The sequence below is a fragment of the Protopterus annectens genome, chromosome 15.part0, assembly GCF_019279795.1.
Source record: "Protopterus annectens isolate FY-2018-M chromosome 15.part0, PAN1.0, whole genome shotgun sequence".
Classification (NCBI taxonomy): Eukaryota; Metazoa; Chordata; order Ceratodontiformes; family Protopteridae; genus Protopterus; species Protopterus annectens.
This window is the reverse complement of record NC_056749.1, coordinates 449,204,819-449,225,857: the sequence shown is the minus strand read 5'-3', so window position 1 is coordinate 449,225,857 and position 21,039 is coordinate 449,204,819.

Genomic DNA, 21,039 nt, shown 5'->3' with positions numbered 1-21,039 from the left:
TGGCATTCAAAGTATGAAATGAAGATCTGGTGATTATTAAGTTCTAGATACCATTTATGAATGGAAAGATGTAGATGAGGGCTTGTATCCTTTGTAGGTAAGAATTACTGGATAAATGAGAGAAGTCTACTACTAATCTGTTGTGTATAATTTAAAAAATAGTAGAATCAGCAAAGATATGTTACATCTGGACATGCTATTGAAATTCAGCTTCCTAGGTTAATGCTCAGCAACCCTTGTGAATTGATTTGTGTAGGATTTGAATTTAAGTAATTGTGTTTGGCATGGTAGGCAGAACTGATTGGAAATCAGTGTACTCTGTCCTTCATAGATTTAAATTTAGATGTAAAAGGTTGTTGGTGTTGCAATGAATAATAATTTAAAGGTACTGGAAAAGAATTACTTTGTAGGGCTGATAATATTTACATTATTGTAATAGTATTTGTGGTATTTTTATTGCCTGAATTATTATTCATCTTTTGGGTTCTATGGTACTTTACTGGAAACGCTTATTCAAACTATGCCATGGACTGCTATGAGGGAAATGTCACTTTTTCTTTCTATTACATTTTTGTAATTTGTATTGCCATTTTACTTTATTTTATTGTGTATATTGTAATGCATTTTTAATAGACTGTGTTTTCTTTGTATTCTATATTCTATTGCATATTTAAACTAGGAAACCAATCAAAGCTTTGTCTCTTGTGATTCCCACAAAAATTAGAACAGGTCATTTCACTTAAGGTTAATTCCTTGTGTACTAAGGGATGAGCTAGGAACTAAACTTTGTATTTAGGGGGTAAAATAAAATATTTCAAGTCTACTGGAATAGTTCACTCAAACCCTGCCATAGACTGCTGTAAGAGAAATGATTTGTCTTTCATCACATTACTTGTATTTTGTATTGCTTTATTGCTTTCTTATATTGTTTGTATTGTGGTATATTTTCATTAAACTTTTTTGTTAATTGTATTCTGTTTTTTATTGTACATGTAAACTAGGAACACAACCAGATCTGTATCTGTAGTGACTCACACAGAAATTCACTGCCCCTGGTTTTTGCCTGCCCCTTATGTTAATTTGATCAAATAGCTCCATCATCTTAAAGCTTACACAATGGTAAACACAGCTGCATTGATATTTGACTTTTTATCTAGTGTAGGAAACAGTATTAACGTATTTTCATATTTATAAACAATCAACTGACAGACAAATCTTCTTAGCCTTATAGGAAAGCTCACATTTATAGGAAGAAAATGCTGCTTGGCAGTATGTGTTGCTTGAATGGCTACTGTGATATTGTAAGCTATTTGTCCACCATTACGTAATTCATATTATTGTGGTTAAGTTTAAGACCTAGATTGATTGCATGCAGCCATTGTATAGGTTCTCTTACACTGAACGGTTTATCGTTTTCTAGTAGTACTTACAGTTTGAGAGGTGTGACTATTGTTTTGAACTGTAGGGCAGCAAGTTCTTTTTAAAGGCTCTGGCCACACCCACTGGGACTAAGAGTACAAACTCAAAGGACCTCCACTGGAAATGTAACAACCATGTTCTCTTCTTTCTCTCACAGAAATCTGGATGTGTTATCACTACCTGCAGAAACTTTCAAAAGAAATTTGTATCAAGCTATTTCCAGACTGCTGCCATTGCATTGAGAATAGTATTCTGCACTGCGTTTTGTGTACTTCAGGGTCAAGACTGAAATTGGTCCACTTAGTTCAGTTCTCTGTTCAGGTTAACACATTTAAATAATTGCATTTCCTGTTGCTCTTTTGCTGCCATAGTTAGGAGTCTGTCCCATTTTGCAGCAAAATCATCTTTCATAATATTTGGTTCTTCTAGTAGGTTCATAGATTAGTACTAGGCTAACTGTCCTTGTGTCTGTAAGGTAAACACCTTAACCATTATGCTAACCTCCCACTAGTTTTAATAAGGTATGCTTTACATGTTCCCAAAGTCATGCTGTAGGTGGATTGGACACTAAATTGGCCCTAGGCGTGAGTGCATGCATGTGTGTGCCTTCTGTGAAAGGTTGGGTACCGGGCTGGCAACTCGACACTGTAAAACTCCACTGCCAATCATGAGCAGACAGGTGATCCGCTGTGGCGACCCCTAACTGGGAAAAGCCGAAAGAAGAAGAAGAAAGCTCCATCAAATTCCCCTCTCCTTCAGCTATTTAAATTTATTGGCCCTCCCACTGTATTTCATAAGTTCAGTACACACCCCCTCCAACCTATCTTGCTCTTTTAAAATTAGTGGCTCTCTTCTTAGATTGCTAAAGCTTGAGTTACCCCTCTTTCATATCTAACTGCTTAGTGCACACTGCAAGTCTTACGATATTAAACCATTTTTCCATCTTACCTTTAAAACCTGTAATATCACTGCTGATCCCAAGAAAGCCTGATAACTGCTTTACAGGTGCCAACTTGTAATTTGTTCTACTGCTTTGCTTGTGATGAGAGAAGGAGTAGAAGACATTTATTCCTGATTGTCCGTGACTGGACAGTGAGTGTTTGTGTGGGGCCTTCCCGATTGATCTGGTTGCTGTTCAAGGCATCTGCCAAGAAAAGGCTAAAACAAGCCTACAGATCCCCTTGATTGGTCCAGTTGCTATTCAAGGCATCCACCAGGAAATGGCTACAAGCCTAAAATTCAGTGCATCATCTAGGACCAGACTGTTGATCACCAAAGAGCCCATGGCCTACTTCTCATCTTGGGATTAGTTCTGCTGTTTTGATTCTGGTGAGAGTAGCTACTATCTAACCTAACTTCAGAATATATCCCTAAATACTTCATCCATAAATTGTCAGGATCTGTTTTAATAGTTTCCTCTCAAATATTTGGCAATGCCCTGTATAGATGCTGGCACTTTGAATTGGTATATTTCCTGTACAATCACCCTTGAAATTTCACCAATACCTAGCTGTACACAGGAGAACTAGTTTGTGCAGTGACAAGCACTGCCCCTAGAGTTTAAAACAAGATACTTCCAATGTTACTTTATATTCTCATTGCAACTATTTAATCAATAAAAAAGGGCTTGTTGCCGTGGATAGGAACTTTCCCATTACCTCTGTTTCCAGTATGCTGAATATGGGCATCTTGAGGAAATGTAGAAATTGCCTCATGTTTACTGACAACCAGCTAATCCTCAAAAAAACTGATAAAGTATTAGAGAGATGTATTTACACAAAGTCACTGGAGGCAAAGCTATTGAATAAAAGCACTTCTGATGTCAATCATGTTTTTAATAGTACACAAGAGGCACTCATCACAAACAGAATCAAGCAGTCATATAGACCCACATATGCTGAGGCACTTAAATGTAAGCTTCCTAGACATCAAAGACCTCCTAGATGAAGCACATAACAAATGATTTCAGCAGCCACAAATGCAGCCATGGAACCTCTACTTCTAAGCACATAAGACAAGCTACCACACAACCCAACATTCTGATAATTCAAGACCCCATTGTTAGACACATTGATGTCCCCCTCATCAGGATGAGTAAGGAGAAAGTCACAGCCAATTGCTTATTAGGGGCCAGGTCCTGCTGTATTATGCGTACAAATTCAGATCACTGAACCACAAGTATCAGTATGACTTCAGTCTTAGTCTATGTTGGTGTAAATGACCTAAATTATACCTCCCTAGAGTGTATGAAGTCAGACATCATGGAGCTCTCAGAATATGTGTCCCAGGCTGCCATGAACCTAGCACTGAGCAGCATTCTACTTTCTCCTAGGATGATGTTACAGTATGAACAGAAGATAACTGACTTTAATAATTGTCTTTATTTCTGGTGTCATTCTTAGAAGGTCCAATATTTGTCATCCTGGAAGGAGATGGTCACCAGACCATGCTGCTTTGCCTAGGATTGTCTGCACATCCCCCCTGTATGCTTTCAAATGTTATCTAAAACTGTCCTCCCCCATAGTGCCTTTATAAGGCAATGCCAAATGGAAAATACTGCCGACATAGCAAATAAAATCAAGAAAATCTAAAGGTGTTGCTGCTCAGTGCTAGGAGTCTAAGCAAGAAATTCCACTCCCTACAATCTCTCCTCACTCTAGAGAATGCTGATGTCTATGCAGTTACTAGTACATAGTTTAAAGCCACAGTGAGCACGCTGTCACTGCAAGACTATAATGCCTTCCACACATTTAGACCAACTACTATAAAGCCAGGGACTAAATAGGAAACAAATATGTAAGAAATAAATATATCTCAAGACTGGTTCATGAGTTCATAGGTTCATAAGTATATATTAGGCAAATGACCACCAGGGCCTTTATAAGCCTATCCATGCAACCCAAACCAATTGCATCCCTTTGTAATATGTGCATCTTAATTGGTGGGGTATGTTTTTTTTAAAAAAGGTATGTTAGTTAGGAGATTGCGAAACAGTTATATGGGGGGTATGTTAGTTAGGCAATGTTTTCTGTTGTTCTCAGACTATAAGAGACATAGGGGCCAGCTCAGGGATGAATTTATAATTACCTATCCAATCTTAGTTAGGGAATGCTTACTGTTGGCTTCTGTCTGTAAGACGCATGGGGCCAGCCCAGGGATGAATTTGGAATTTCCCATCCAGTGATCTAGGTTACATTTAAATAGGGGTAGGGATGGACTCTAATTCAAATGGATGGGTAGCCTATTCCAGAGCATGGGAATCCTTTGAGTCACATGTCTGTCTCACCAGCACGTTCTGTTTATGTCACAAGCAAAGTTCAAATCCCTGGAACTAGTGCTTCTGGTGTTGCTTGTTTTGCAGATGTGCAAAAGCTCCATTAGGGCTGAATGTAAGGATTCTTTATATATGAAGCACAGATTGCCTCTCAACAACCTGTAGGTAACTGAGTATAGAGACAGGGCTGTAAGGCGATCTGTATAGCACAGTATGTTAATACCCTGGATTCTGTTTGTGAGAAAAGTCTTTGGGTGTTCCAACTGTTGCATATGCCTAGTCAGTTACATGATGAAGGGGGCATTGTACTCGATGATGGGTCTGGTAAGGGGTGAGTAGAATAGTTGTATAATATCCTTGGCTGTTATACCCTTACTTATACGTTGTTTGATATTGATTTTCTTACAACCTTGGCTATATGTTGATTAAAGGCCAGATTACTGTCTACATATGTTCACAGATCTCTAAATATCAGGTCAACTCTTAGGGGTATCTTATAAATGGAGTAATTTGTCTGGGTAGATGTTTTCCTAAAAGGCACTTTAATGTACATCTTTGCATTGAGTTTAATCTGTGGCTTTGGCACCAACCATTTGTCTGTGTTAGATGCCCTTGCAGGATGTTGGTGTCATGAGGATTATTTATGATAGCTTCTAAACTGCAGTTGTCTGAGAATTCGGTGAGCCTGAGGCCCTAGACATTAACGTTGACCTCCAAGAAGTAGATGCCAAACTGGAGTGGGCCCAGCCTGGAGCCCTGTGGTATACCACTGGTGACCTGCTTTTTGATGGAGGTTGTTTCAGCAATCCTGACTTCTTGGGTGCTATCTGTGAGCCAGCTTTCAAACCAGCGAATTGTGTAGGGATTTATGCCTAGATTGGTGAGTTTATTCACAATACCTGAGTGGTATATTGTGTCAAATGCCTTAGCCAAGTCTAGATAGCTGGCATGTAACATTTTCCTTTCATCTATTGTATTGGTTACCTTTTCAAAGAAGTCTAACAGGTTAAGTAGGCATGACCTTCATTTGACAAAACCAAACTGGGATGAGTCCCATGTCTATAGGTTGCCAAGTTATCTGTTGATCATTTCCATGATAATTCCTTCTATGGCTTTGCATATAAGACTAGACAGACTATAGTTTCCAGGAGTGGTTGATGGCCCACCCTTGTGAAGGGGAATAACCACTGCTATTCTCCATTCACTTGGTACGTAGCCTGTTTTGAAGCTGTAGTTGAAAAGTGATTCAAGTGGTCCTGATAGGTCATGTTTCAGGCTATTCAGGAGGAAAACTGGGATATTGTCAGGCCCCATTTTGGCTGTGTTTTATGCCTTAGTTATTGCCTCTGTGACCTACTCCCCTGGTAATAGTTGGTGGGGTTATGCTGGAAAGATTTCACAAGGGTTGATGGGGTGGAGTATGGGTAAAGTTTGAGATGCATTTTTCAACCAGCAGGTGTGCTTTGTCACTTTGCAAAGTGAAGGTGGTGCCATTTTCTACCAGTTTAACACATTGTTGCATGTTACCTTTGATGTTTTGGACATAGCTGTGGAAGATCTTGTGGTTGTCTGTAGTCTGAGAAGCTATCTTACCTCATAATTGGCATTGTCTGATTTTAATTAGTCCTCTTAGTTTCATGTTTAGTTTTATTATTGAGCTGTTGTCATTATGAGAGCTGCTGTTTCTGACTTTGGCCATGACTTTTTTCATTTTGTTCCGTACTCTATTTAGATTAGGCAGTGGCGGCTGGTGAGTTCAAATTAAAGTTGGGCTGCAGGAGACAGCTGAATGGGTGGGGTCAATAGGAAGGGGTGTGGCCAATTAGAAAGTGGAGGAGCTATGCTCAAAACCACAAAAACTGTAACTTTAATTAAATACACTGCCCTGGGTGCCAAACTTTTATTATGAGAGTCCAATCAAGACAAAATTAAGTGTAGAAGAAAAAAAAATATTTCAGTGCATTGGCTGCATGACAGCTTGCATAATATCTAGATTAAAACAAAAAGGTTGTGAGGCATGAAAAAATAAATTACTTTTTAAATACATCACTGGAATGCCAGTCAAAATCAAGTATAAGAAAAACAAGCAGCACTCAACTCAAACCACTTCTCCTTGCACTGCAGTTCTAATTATAATTTATATTCAGCTTTATAAAAGTACCAAGTAACAATCTCTGTGATACCCCCACTTGTAAAAATGTTTTTATCCAAAAAAGATCTGCTGCCTGACAACTATCTACTTGTTTCATGGGGAAAACATGATCAAAGTAAAAAATGAACAGCAAACAAGAAACAAGCACAAGATAAACTGCTTAAAGGATTATTGCACAGGTTATGGACCACACACGATAGATTGGCATTCTGTTCAGTTTATGGGTAAAGCCTGCAAAGATGACTGCAAGTCTCCAACAAAGGTAATGAGCTTCTTAAAATATTGTAATCCTGTCCTTTATTACAAATACTGTCATATGCATTTCAATACCCAAGGCTTATACGTTATCTAGTTAAGTAAGTATTCTTTGTCTGGCAACAACAGAAAGGCTTTCAGTGTTGGCAATTCTTTAACAGTATGCTTATTAAAGCTTACTTGCATCTTACAATCTCAGACAAGCTTACCTGATGGTCATTAAAGCATTGCTACTTAAACACAGAGCAACAGGCACTTTCTGAATAATAATAAGCATAAATCAACAGTATAAAAATATGACAGAAACCAGAACATTCTGCAAAATCAAGGACAGATGAAAAGCCACTGTAGTACTTGTGTCTACCTTGGATGGGGGGATACTCTGCACAGTTACACTACATAACTGCTCCTTGCCTTGCTTGGACACATCCAGAGTCACTATATGGGGGAGTGGGGTGCAATAAGTATGTCACCATTTGAAATGCCTCTGGCTGACTGTAATGGCTTTGACACATTTGTCATACCTCTCAACCTCAGAGCAAGAAATCTTGGCAAAGCCATACATTAGAAGTGGGACAAAGGCCCAAAAATAAGGACGATTTTTAAATATTGCTCTTATAAACTTAGAAAGATAATAGAATAGTAGGTCTTCCATTAGTATGAATTTTCTGAAGGGTATGAAATCTGAAACTCAAATGTCTGTCATTATTTTCTAACTTCAGTCTTTAACGATTTGCCACTAATTTGCCAAAAAACACAATTTTATGAAAAATAGACAAAAAATGTGATGCAAAAATATAAAATAGCCACACAATACAGCTGGGAACCTGTCAAAGAAGTGTCACTTTTTAAAATATTAGTACTGCTAACTTGAGCAGCTGACAAAATAAAAGAATCTACACGCATTTCTGAAATAAAAGTAATCTATAACTCTGATTATTACGGTTATTTATTAATTGTAAACCCTCCACGTTTTCTTCCAAAATTGCCATTTTGTGGAGGGATTTTTAGGGGAAGAGCAACATTTTGAGCCAGAATTGGGGACATTTGACAGGTTTGGATATGCCTAATTCTATAAAGCAATTTATTTGCACGTACCTCTCAGCTTGTTAATGCAGGAAATCTGGACAAGGCCAAATATATTGGAGGAACATATAAACAGTACTAAAAACTGCTCTTGTATAAACTGAGACAGTTGATAGAATAACAGGTCTTGCTTTCGCATGCATTTTTCTGAAGGTTATGAATTCTGAAACTCAGTGTCTGTCATTATTTATTGACTTAATTCCTAAATGATTTGCCAGAAAATCACAAATTTTATCAGGAACAAACCAAAAATAAGAAGCAAAAATCTGGACAGTTGAGAGGTATAGTTCAGCCAAAATCATGGTTGAATGGAGTCTCCCCTCTGCAGCCTTTCCAATGAACCATTGCTTGGCTATTTCACCCCATTTATCATAAACACTGATGTGCATACTGCTTTACTTCTGCGATTATTTGGACTTCATTTGAAAGTTTTATTTTGCATTTTACAGTGTAAACTCTAATAGATATCTGCTAAACAAAGTAATGCAGTCTCACAATGAAAACAGACTTAGCAGTAAAACTTCTCTGACCTTGAAACTCACATTAATTGAAACAGCAATGAAACCCACATTCAAAGAAAATACATTTTGCCAGTGGCAGATAAAGATTAACTTTGGGTTTGGGCTGTTTTCAAATCACAGGCCTCTTGCACACATGCTCTTTCATACACCTTCCTTATTGTATTAAATTATATTCCTTGTGCAATACAGTACAATTGTTAGAGGGTATTTTAAATTTATTGTTTTGAACATTTTTCCAGTAAACAATGAAACAAAATGCATGCACCAACAATGACAAAACTGCCCAGTTCAGAACATTGCCATCATAAAAGTACCCAAACTTATGCAGTCGACCAGTATCAGTAAATATGCACAATCTCTAAAGAAGTAAAAGCTTTCTAAGTAATTCCACATTAAAAAGATCTGCAACTAATGAAGAGGTTGCTGCTAGCAAACAACTTTATATTTCATTGTTTCATCTACAAATAAAGTGCCTGTTGCCCTTGAGGAATACATTCCCTGTGCTACACTAAAAAAATGATAAGCTAGTAAAATTGCAATAGGGAATGGATGGTAAACTGACAACAGGGTCATAGTTACTAGGCATCTTTGCCAAAATGGAGTGCAGCATCCATCCCCTTTTCAACACAGTACAGTATCAGCATTGTGTCTACCTACTGTGGGAGTAGAACCCACAGCCTTCTGCATCAAAAGCAAGTACACTACCTGTTGTGCTATTAACAATGCAAGCAGACTCAGCATAAGCAGCACTAAACATTTGCTCCTCTGCAGATCTCAGCTCCTTATAAAAATCTACTCAACACTCAGCTGTTTCTCAGACGTTTGCAGCACAAGAAATCTGGAAAAAGCCAACATTTTTGTGGGGGGGGGGAGGCCAAAAACCAGGGACACATTTTAAACATTGCCTGTATAATGTTAGAAAGTTGCTAGAATAAAAGTCTGTGTTACCACCATGCATTTCACTGCCAAGTCTTGAACCCAGGACCCTGTGCAAAATAGTCAGAGCAACATACCACTATGCCAAATCAGCTGTTTTGTTAAAAAGATGAAGACTGAAACTTAAATGGCTACCATTTATTGAATTCAGTTCTCACCATAGCTGTCAATCTCTTAGCACAAAACACATGAACAAAGCCAGTAATGGGGAATACAGTCCCCAAACATATTCAATTAATTCAGTTCTTGCCATAGCTCTCAACCTTAGCACAAAAAAAAAACGGACAAAGCCATTAATGGGGGAATACAGTCCCAAAAATAGGGACATATTTCAACTATCCATCTTATAAACTTAGAAAATTGCGAGAATAAAAGGTTTTGTGTTACCATGTACTTTCTAAAGAATATGTAGTCTGAAATTCAAATGCTTGTCATTTTTAGTTAATATTTGTTAATGAGGAAAGTCTGACTTGGAACAAAAGCCAATCTTCAGCTGAGGCCCAGGGAGAAACTCTCCAGACAATTGTCTTTGTAAGATGGGAGGACACCAGGGCCCCCAGAGGAAACCCACACAAACACAGGGAGGACATGCAGATTCCACACAGAAGGCACCCCAGCCAAGAATCAAACCAGAGAACCTGTAGCTGTCAGGCAAAAATGCTACCACTGCACCACTGCACTACTGGCTTTGTAAGGACACAAACATACACAAACCACAGATTTTATGAGGAACAGAACAAATATGAGGGAAAAATCTGCAAATTCTTTACAGATGGTGGTGTGTAGGGAATTCAGACTCTTTCCACATAGACCCAAGGTACAAGGTTCAAGCCTGTTCTCTACCCACCACCATATGGCACCTGGGGCATTACACACACACACACACACACACACACACACACACACACACACACACACACACACACACACACATACACACTATTCTTTGCCTCATAGTCTATCCAAGCAAGCCTACGGATGTCGCAGTCCAATCCCCCATCAAGTCTATGCTGAATGCTCTTTACCCAATATGGACTGCTGGTGAGACAGTCTGGATTCTGTGCACATGCTCCAGACTGATTCACCAGCAGTCTGGAAATGTTGTGAGTGCACATGTGTGATGTTCTGCGACTCATTTATTATTTTTTTATTTTCTATTTTTATTTTTTTGTTTGTTTACAGCTGGGGGGGGGGGGCTGCAGTCCTGCATCCCAATAGCACAAGCCGCTCACCAGTAACAATGTGACACCAATGGGGGTGAGGATTGCAGTGCCCCTCTATATTAGTGAGAACAAGATCTAGTATATTTGAACCTCTGGTTGAACCTCTGGTGTTAAATTGCTAGATTGTATCAGGATGCCCTTATCTACCAAGTTGGCTATGGAAACATTTGGAAATTGCATATCCATGTTGTCTGGGATATATTAGGGTGGGCTATTAGGGTTTGAGGACTGGGTTTTGCAGAGGTATTCTAGACTGGTCTCTAGGGTAAGTGACTAGAGTTGAATAGTGCTAGGATATGGGATTATTGCTGTCTGATGCACAAGCTAACAGCCCTGAGCTTGACTTTGTGCAATGTGTCACTAAACTGCAGGTAACAGTCCCAGTACTAGTTTTATAGGTTTACTTAAATTTCAGGTAGACCAGACCCTCACTTACTGCCAACAGATAGAATATTCCAGTTCTCTTAATGCAAAAGCACAAAAAAGATTGCTTGAGAGTGTATGCTACTACAAAACAACTTACTGATAAATGGACAAATAAAAAAAGAACCGCACAGGACAATGAACTTGAGCTTCTACACGTTCAAATCACCATAGGCAAACTCCCATACAATTCAGTGAAAGCTATAAGTCCCGCTCTATGATCCAGGAAAATCATAACATGTATTTAAGCTTAATGGAAAAACTCACCTTCCAACCAAATATGATATTCATGGTCAGCTTTAACTACCCCACTATTAACTGGGAATCATATATAATACCAAACATGCAGGCACAAAGATTCCTGGATTTTATAAACACAAACTCCCTGTACCAGAATGTTAATACACTGAACAGGGAGCAAGCATACTGGATCTGGTCCTCACTAATATGGGAGAGCACTGCATATTCCCTAGGGTAATGTCCTTTCTGGTAAGGTCGGACCACAAAACAGTCTCTTTTGAAGTAAAAATAAAACCCGTTACCCTAGCTAACCATAGAATGTTCAAGAACTTCTCTAAGGCTCACTTCCTAGTATTAAGTGATAACCTGGAAAATTTTCAAGCCCCCCCAAACCCTTAAAACACTGCTGCCTACATGGAACTGTTCACAGAAATGCTATACAAGCATGTTAATAGTTGCATAGAGGCAGCTATAGCCAGCAGGAATAAGTATAGAACTAAAAAAAATGAGCCACCCTGGTGGAATCACAGCATCAGTAAGATATATAACAGAAGGAAGAAAAGCATAGCAAAAATTAGGAGATACAGTACCCGGTAGGATAAAGGTTCTCTCATCATACTAAACAAATAACTCAAAGGGCAACTGAAGTCTACCAAAGCCAAATTTGCCCTCCCTGACCAAGGACAAACCACAATGCATTATTTAGCTATGATCACAACATGAAAGGCAATGCACAATTGTGTGTAGAGCTTATTGTTAGTGGAGCCACCTATATTGAGCCAGAAGATAAAGCAAACCTACTGGCACTGAAATTCAGCTCTAACGTTACTCCTCTCACCCCCGTCCTCCCTTCAGGAAATACCATTAAATATAACTCCAGTGTACTATAACTAGGGAACTTGATGTGTCCTGACAATATCCTAGGTTAACTTCTAAGTAGCATGAAACATAACCTACAAGGCCATCTGGAATCACTATTTAATCTTAGCCCCCAAACAGGCTTCATGCTTCATGAATAGAGAACGACAACCATCATCCCTTTTCACAAAGGCAGGCCATCTGCAGACCCTGTAAACTATAGAACTGTAAGTCTCCCCAGTCTCATATGCAAAGTCATAGAAAGAATTATCATGGAAATGATCAATACTGACATAGGAAACCCAATTCAGTTTCATCACGGGCTGGTCATGCGTACTCAAGCTGGTGGACTTCTTTGATAAGGTTACCAAAGCAATGGATGTAGGCTTGACCTGGCCAAGGCATTTGACACAATACCCCATTTTATTATTGTTCACAAACTCAGGAGATTAGGTATAAACCCCTATGTCACCAGGTGGATAGCCGGATGACTCACAGATAGGATCTACAAAGTTAGAATTAGAGACTCCCCCTCTACAAAGAGGCCAGCCACCAGTGGAGTCCCTCAGGGAATCAATCCTGGGACCACTACTTTTTGTCATCTACTTCTCTAAATTCTAGACCAACATCAAGGGCCTCTGGCTGACCAAATTTGCACAGGGCTCCAAATTAGTAACAGTCTTAGATTCACCCACTGACACTAAGGTTCTCCAAGAAAGGCTGAGACAGGCAAATAACTGGTGCTGGAGCCTTGGACTAAAACTAAATGCCAGGAAATGTGTAATAGTATTCTTCAGGACGTCAGCCACCCCTGGTAACTACTGTATTGACAACACACTTCTAAGAGTCGACCCAGTAGTCAGGGATATGGGGATATACATAGACAGTAATCTAAACGTTGATCTTCACTTCTTTACAGTAGTGAGGAAGTCATACTACGTTGTGCCACTTATAAACAAGAGTATGTATCTATGTCCAAGGAGGTTATTATTTCACTATATTTAGCACATAGCAAACCTATAAGTACAGTGCTCCCTTTGATATGTACCTAACTAGGTGCATCCAACAACTGGAACTTTCACAGAAATTCCTCACGAAAAGAATAAATAAGATGTCCTATGCAGGCTGCCTGCAAAGCTCTATCCCTCTATTCTGTTTCCTACTGGCTGTTGAGGGGAGAACTATGCCTGGCATACAAGGCATCGTTAGTCCCCACTCTGATGGATCTCCTGCATATTGGCAAAACCAACAGCAGCAGACTCACCTGTTTTGAAGACTTAAACCTGGCCTGTGATATAAATAGGACCTGTTGGACAGACAGATATGTATACCAGAGACAACCCCTTCTCTGGAACAGTCTCCCCATCCATGTGAAGTAGAGTTCCTCCTGATCCCAATTGTAACTTGGACAATTAGATGGGGAACAGGAAATTCATCCCTAAGTTGGCACCTTTGTCTGTAATGGACAAAGGCAGTCTGTAAATGTTACATCTCTCAGTCCCTGCTTACACTTACCAAGGGTACCAAGACTTGTCAGAGATTTGGGATACATGGCTAGACTTAAAAAGTCCATGGTGGTCATTAGTCTACTACATGCCTATGAACCTGTGAACTTATTATTAATTCCAAATGTGGTCACTTTTTAAATCTGTTGTTACTTCCCTACCTCCCTTGTTGTCTCCTTCATTTTCCCCATTTTGCTGATATTTATTTACAAAAGTAAAATAAAATAATGATAAAAGGATCACTTAATGTATACTGTCAGTTTTAGTAAATCAATTATAATGAAAAACGTGTGCTTGGAATAGTTAAATAAGCTGCAATTTTGTAAGAGAAATGCAGTATGCAGCAAGTACACTGTTTAGTGGACCCGTTTGTAAATCACTGCCTGGCAGTTTGCTGCAGAGGATTAAGGCTATGTGCTGCTACCAAGCCTCATCCTTAGTCCTGGGTTTGAGACTGTCATTCCTCATTTGCATAGTGTTTGTGGATGAACAAAGCACTTACCAGTCAGTGCTTCTGGGTCATCACTAAAAAGAAGCAGTTGTGCCAATCGGTTTGTTTAGTTAAATAAATAAAATACTCTGTGCAGCATGTGGTATTTTTACAGTTGACCAAAAACAATCACTCAGTGAATAAATGTAAAATTTACTGTTAAATTTTTGCTAAGCTGTAAGTTTGAAAATACATATAAACATACATGAATGGTAATGTAAGGAAATCTGTGGTTCATTGAATCTCACAGTTTAGCTTATGCAGTGCAGCCATTTAACAGAAAAAATAAATACTTAAAATATTTTAATTTATATTTTATTGCTAACTTTTTTAGATATTCTTTTTGCCTTTCTGGGCCACGTTCCAAAAGACCTGGTCTCAGTGTAAGACACTTAACTCCAGGATAAGGCCTATCTATAAAACAGGCTTACACTGGAGTAAGTGAGTTATACTGAGAGCAAATCATTTATAATTGGGCCATCTAATGTCATTAATTCATTCTGCGATTACCTGCTTAATTCAGTTCAGGGCCAATGGGAGATGGAGATTATACCAGCACTCAGCATACACTAGGCAGAAGAAATAATCTTGACCAATTTATCACCCCATCACAGGATGCACATACACTTACCGGCAATTTGGACAGATGCCAGCTTACCTATAGCATCTTTGAGATGTAAGATGTAAGAGGAAATTGGATCAGCTCCTCAAACAAAAAGCCATCCAAACACAGGAGAACAGGTAGACTCTACACTGAAAGCACCCCTACCACAAAACAAGCTGTAAAATTAAATGCGTGTGTATCACTGTGCCACCCATTGTTTAATTTTGTGGAAATTTTCTTCCCAGCCTCCCCTGAAAACAGACAAAATTATCTAGTTAGACTTTCCCAGTAAATAAATATTAATAAATACATAAATACATTTCTTTACTATTTGTAGGCCCATAACGCAGCGGTGCAGTGGTTAGCATTGTCGCCTCACAGCAAGAGGTCCTCCCATTCGATTTTCGGCTGGAGCACCTTCTATGTGGAGTCTGCATGCCCTCCCCATGGTCGAGTGACATCTAAAGACATGCAGGTAGGTGCATGCGTGAATGGGTTTGCCTTCCTTGAAGGTTGGGTGTTGGGCTGGCAACTCGGCACAGTAAAAATCCACTGCGGTGAACCCTAACTGGGAAAAGCTGAAAGAAATTACTTTACTATTTGTAGGCCCACACTGAAGACACACATATACACATAAACACAAGCAACTTTCTGTGTGACTTGTGGGCCCATTCCATGTGTGCAGGCACACACATTTCTTTGTTATTTGTAGGCCCAGAGTGCAAGTATACACACACGCACACACACACACACACACACACACACACACACACACACTCTGTTTTGTGCATATTGCTATATCAAACAAGTTGTATTAGGTGAGCACAGGTTACAAAAGTGCCTAATCCTAAGAAAATTGTAGATAATCATTATAAGGATAAGGTAATAAGCCAAAGGCAGTAATCAGTCCATTAACCTAATCTAAGAGAAACTAGAATGATACTAATACTAATACTAATACTAACTTAAAGGGACCGAGCTGGAGTGCCACCAGTGAAAGATTTAATGGAGGGCAGTTGCATCAGTTGTGCAGTATTTCAGTTATCAGGCCATCCACTCAAAAAAGTCAAATGTTATTAGTTTACTTAAAAAAAAAGAAAGCAGCCTTTATCTCTTAGCAAGACTATCTTGATCAGCAAATGAAAAACAAACACTCAAATAATTCACTTGACTTGCACTTTACATGTAGATGACTCAGTAGTCAAATAAAGAATTATGAATTTATTATATATAATGTTTATATGGCACATGTGAAAGAGTGATGCAGTGTAACAAATAAACATAGTATACATAGCCTGTCCATCAGTGACGCCATGCCTTAATTGCCTGTCAATCAACATGGGAACACCCAAACCTGTACAAACTTCTTTGGAGGTATTACATTACACAATAACGTTTTCTTTTTCCACTGAGATGTCTGTTTTAAAGGAAGGAAAATACCAAATACTAGAAAATCATTACTTTTGAAGAGGGCTGTTATTTTTATTAATGTTAAAATCTGAGAATAAATCCAGGTTTATATTTTTTGTAAGATTCCTGATTATTGAGTTGCATTATTTGATATTAGACTGAACTAGCCTTCATTTAAGTTTCATTTTACTTAATTTCATGCCCTCAGACCATCAAGTGGCAACTGGTTAACACCTGAATTTCTGACTGAGAAAGTAAATATTCCTGTTTTTTTATTACATTTTTGGTCCTGCATTGACAAGCCAGACCCCATGTATTTGTTAGACAGGTGTGACTCAGGTGCCAAGAGTGGTGTCTATATATATATATATATATATATATATATATATATATATATATATATAGAGAGAGAGAGAGAGACTTTTTTTTGCTTTTTATGTTCCTACATTTCTTCCTCTGGCTGTCAACAATAACTGCTATTGGGAATGCTTGCCATGAGGGGATGCAGTCATGCTTCCACATATGCCAGCCCGCAGGGATGCAGCAGACAGCTTTACGCACATACAGCTGTCCATAGTCTCCCTCAATACCAAACTTTGACCCTTTACTCCTTTCTCCTGAAGTGGGTGAACAAACATTTGTATCTACTGCCCCATCTTTCCCTGTGTCAACTCCAGCATTGCCTGGGCCACTAGCAGAGCCAGTCTCACTGAAGTCTTCATCCCCTTATGCTAGCAAAGTCTTATCTCTTCCTACTGTGCAGCATATCATTAGTAAACACATCAAAAATACTTGTCTTGATTGAAGTCATCCCACATGGGATATCTGAGCTGCAAGTTTTGATGTGTGAAAAACTGCACATAGTTTTTATAAAATCAAGGTAACTTTTAAGAAGACATCTATTGCTTGATTTAAGAGGTTTTAGAGGTCTCTGTAAACTAGTTTATGCACTTGCCTACTACTTCCCTATTCAATGGAAAAAGAAAGAATTTTGCGTATTATGGCTCTGCATAGAAAGCTTAGGTAGCATACTAACAGAACTAAGTGTATTAACATTTGATCAGTTTATATATCGTGAAAGAGGAACTGGGAGAGTCCAGTTACTAAACATATATTTTCTAAATAATTTACAAGTTGCACTAATTTTTGCTATGAGAAATATAAAACTTTTCAGGAGGTAAGGGATGTCTCCATTAGATTAATAGCTGGCACCACAGCTTCGAGAAAAAAGTGTATTAACATTTGATCAGTTTATATATCGTGAAAGAGGAACTGGGAGAGTCCAGTTACTAAACATATCTTTTCTAAATAATTTACAAGTTGCACTAATTTTTCATATGAGAAATATAAAACTTTTCAGGAGGTAAGGGATGTCTCCATTAGATTAATAGCTGGCACCACAGCTTCGAGAAAAAATGTATCTCCAAATCAGTTGTGGTCTTACTGCTTGGATATTCATTGACAACAAACAACAGACTGGACATGCAGTCTAATTTAGAGTAGGATCTCTACAGGTTTTCATGCAAGGCATACTTTAGCCTACTTACCCATTTCTGAGGGCTAGGGGTACACTGGTGTTCTCTCAGTCATATCCTGAATCTTCTGCAGCAATAATTTATGAGGTGAATATAGTAAAATTATCTGAAGCATTTACCACAACAGTACATATTTATTGTATTTATTTTATGTATGTATTTCCAGGTGTTAATCAGGGTAGTCTGACTTAGCAGACTCCATTTTCAATAGAGACATTGAGAGAAATTTTCTAACAATTTTAGTTACATATAGCCATAAAATTAGCAAATAAAACTGTAAAAAGTTATAACTTTTATAAGGGTTAACTTAACACATAAGATTGTTTGTACATCGAGCATAAGCATATAAGAATAATGATTTGACTCAATATGAAAGAATTAACAATTATTTAGTGAGAAATATACACTTTTGTGAGCTTCATGCATTTAATGAAAAAAGAAGGCAACATAGAAGTAAGGTGAGAGTGGAGATGTTTGGGAGTATTTAGTGGTAGTCAGCAGGAATTATGGGGTTAGAAAGTGGGCATAGGGAGGCATAAAAGGGGATTAATAAACTTGAGAATGAAATAGTAATAGATTAGTAACTCACTTCTGTGGTGAACATCAGGAGCATGGACAAGATATTTGAATAATAGGATAATTTTTGAGGATACATACATAAATTATTTATTTATTTGCATTTGTTTACCGGGATGGTCAAGCTGGGCCAGAGGTGCCCATTTTCAGTGGAGTCCCGGGGAGAAAAGCTCCACATATAAAGACATTTCACATACAATACAGGATTTACATTAATAAAGACATTTAGTACATATTATTGGCAGCTTATACAATTAGTGAAAAAACAGTACATAAGTAATCATTCTCAAATCAAAGATATTATGCAAGCACTACAGAGTATATACATGAGAGCATTCCATATGAATAGTTTTTAGCTAGCAGAATTTATATATGGGACACTTCATGCAGTGGGTGCAAAGCAGATATAGGAATTAGTTAGAGACTAGGTACTTAAACATTTCACAAGTTTAGGAAGTGTAATAGCTGAGCAATAGGCTATATGCGTCCTGTTGCAGGAATCAGCAATGTCGGTGTGGATATTGTTGCAGATATAAGTGGTGGGATGATATTAAGGTAAACTGAAAAGAGTACCTGAATGATTCGCCTGGTTCAATGGTAGGTCTATAAGGGTTAGGAAGAGAAGGAAGATAGGAGGGATCAGTAGTAGCACAATGAGGGTTAGTAGAAGAGGGAAGTGCACAGGATGGAGAGGTGGAGTAAGTTAAAAGACAGGTGGATGTGAAAGGAGGATGCCAGAGTAGTAAAGTGGGGGTGAGAATATTTGTGATGGTTGAAGTTAGGTTATATGAGCTGTGGTGTTAGCACATGTGCAGAGCCAAGATGAGGAGAGATGTTGTTTCAGAGATATCTTGAAGAGGTTACTGAGCAGTTGGATCTATGTGTTGGGGGAGGGAGTTCCAAAATTTTGCGATGGTAGAGGAGTAAAGAATTTGGCCAGCCAAAAGTTTCGGTTTTTCTACATTTACAAACAGCTGCTTTTTGGATCAGAGTGGTCTGTTAGGATGGTATAAAGTAAGTATAGAAGATAGAGTAGGGCACATGGATGGATTATGAATGAGTTTGTGAGCTGTAGTTAATTGGATAAAAGTGAGATAGTTGGGGAGTTCAAGAGATTTTAGGTTGCATAATGATAAGCAGTGGTGGGATGAGTAGGAGACATTAGTTACAAACTTAGCAATTTTGTTGCAACATGAGTCTAATTTGGACTTTAGAGAGGACTGAATGTTGGTGAGGAGGGGGGCACCCTATAAAAGCGAGGGTAATACAAAAGAAGAGGCAAGGGAAAGTCGGGCTGATGCACTGAGTAGATGCTTGTGTTGGTAGAGAGTCTCAAGCTTTTGATGTGTCTTTTTGACATTGGACTGGATGTGCAGGTCGAATGTGAGGTTTTCGTCTATGATGACACCTAGGAGTTTTGTGCTAGGTACAATATCGATGGTGGTAACATTCAGAGATTGAATGGTGAGGTTACCTTTTTGTAAAGGTATGTACTTTTTTGGGGACAAAGATTACTAGTTTGGTTTTGCTGGGGTTCTGGTCAAGATGATTATTAGACATCCTAATTTCTGTAGAGGTGAGGGTATTTTGGGTGAGTTGATGTAGTTCTGAGGAGTTGTTTGCAGTGCAGATGATAGTGGAGTCATCTGCGTACTGGATGACTGACCCTTGAGAGAGAGTGTGGTGTAGAAGTTATCTATGTTAGAAAATGTTGTTCAAAGGAAAGAGTGCGGTATAGTATTGAAAGCTTTAGAAAGATCAAGAAATAGTGAAGATATGATTTTACCAGCATCACTGGCTTGGATGACAGTGTCCATGATAGATATGAGGGCATTGGTGGTACTATGTCCTGGCCTAAATCCATGTTGGATGGGGGAGAGGATGTGGTTGTGAGTCAGATGGTGAAGAAGTTGAGAATGAATACATTTTTCCCGAATCTTAGAAATGGGTGATAGTATAGCAATGGGATGGAAGTTGGTGGTGTCTGTGTTGGGGCCTCCCTTGTGTAGAGGGAGTATATAAGCTTTTTTCCAGATGATGGGCACATAGGATTCTTGGATAGATCTGTTGAGAAGTATGCTGATAGGGTAAGTGATTGAGTTCGCTGAGATATGCAGGTATTTGCTGGCTACATTGTCAGAGGCATTTGTGCATGGTTTGAGTTTTAGAAGCAATTTTTTAATAGTCAAGATGGATATAGGTGACAGAGTATATTTGGGAATAGGGGGTGTACTGGTGTTAGCTGTGGAGAGGTTTGTGGTGGACAAGTTGGTCTTGGGGTAAGTTAGCAGTTAGATTGGCTATAGTATCTATGAAATAGGAGTTAAAGGTTGTAGCAATTTCAATGGGTGTTTTATTTGGGTCTGGGCAAGGATTATTACTAGAGCCTGGGTTTAATAAAGAATTGAGAGAGCTCCAGAATTTCACTGGGTTTTTGCTTGTGTTGATTTTGTAATGTAAGGTAGTGTTCTTTTTTGTTTTGTAGTACTAGGCGCTTAACTTAGTTTCAGAGCTGATTTTACTGGGTGAGGT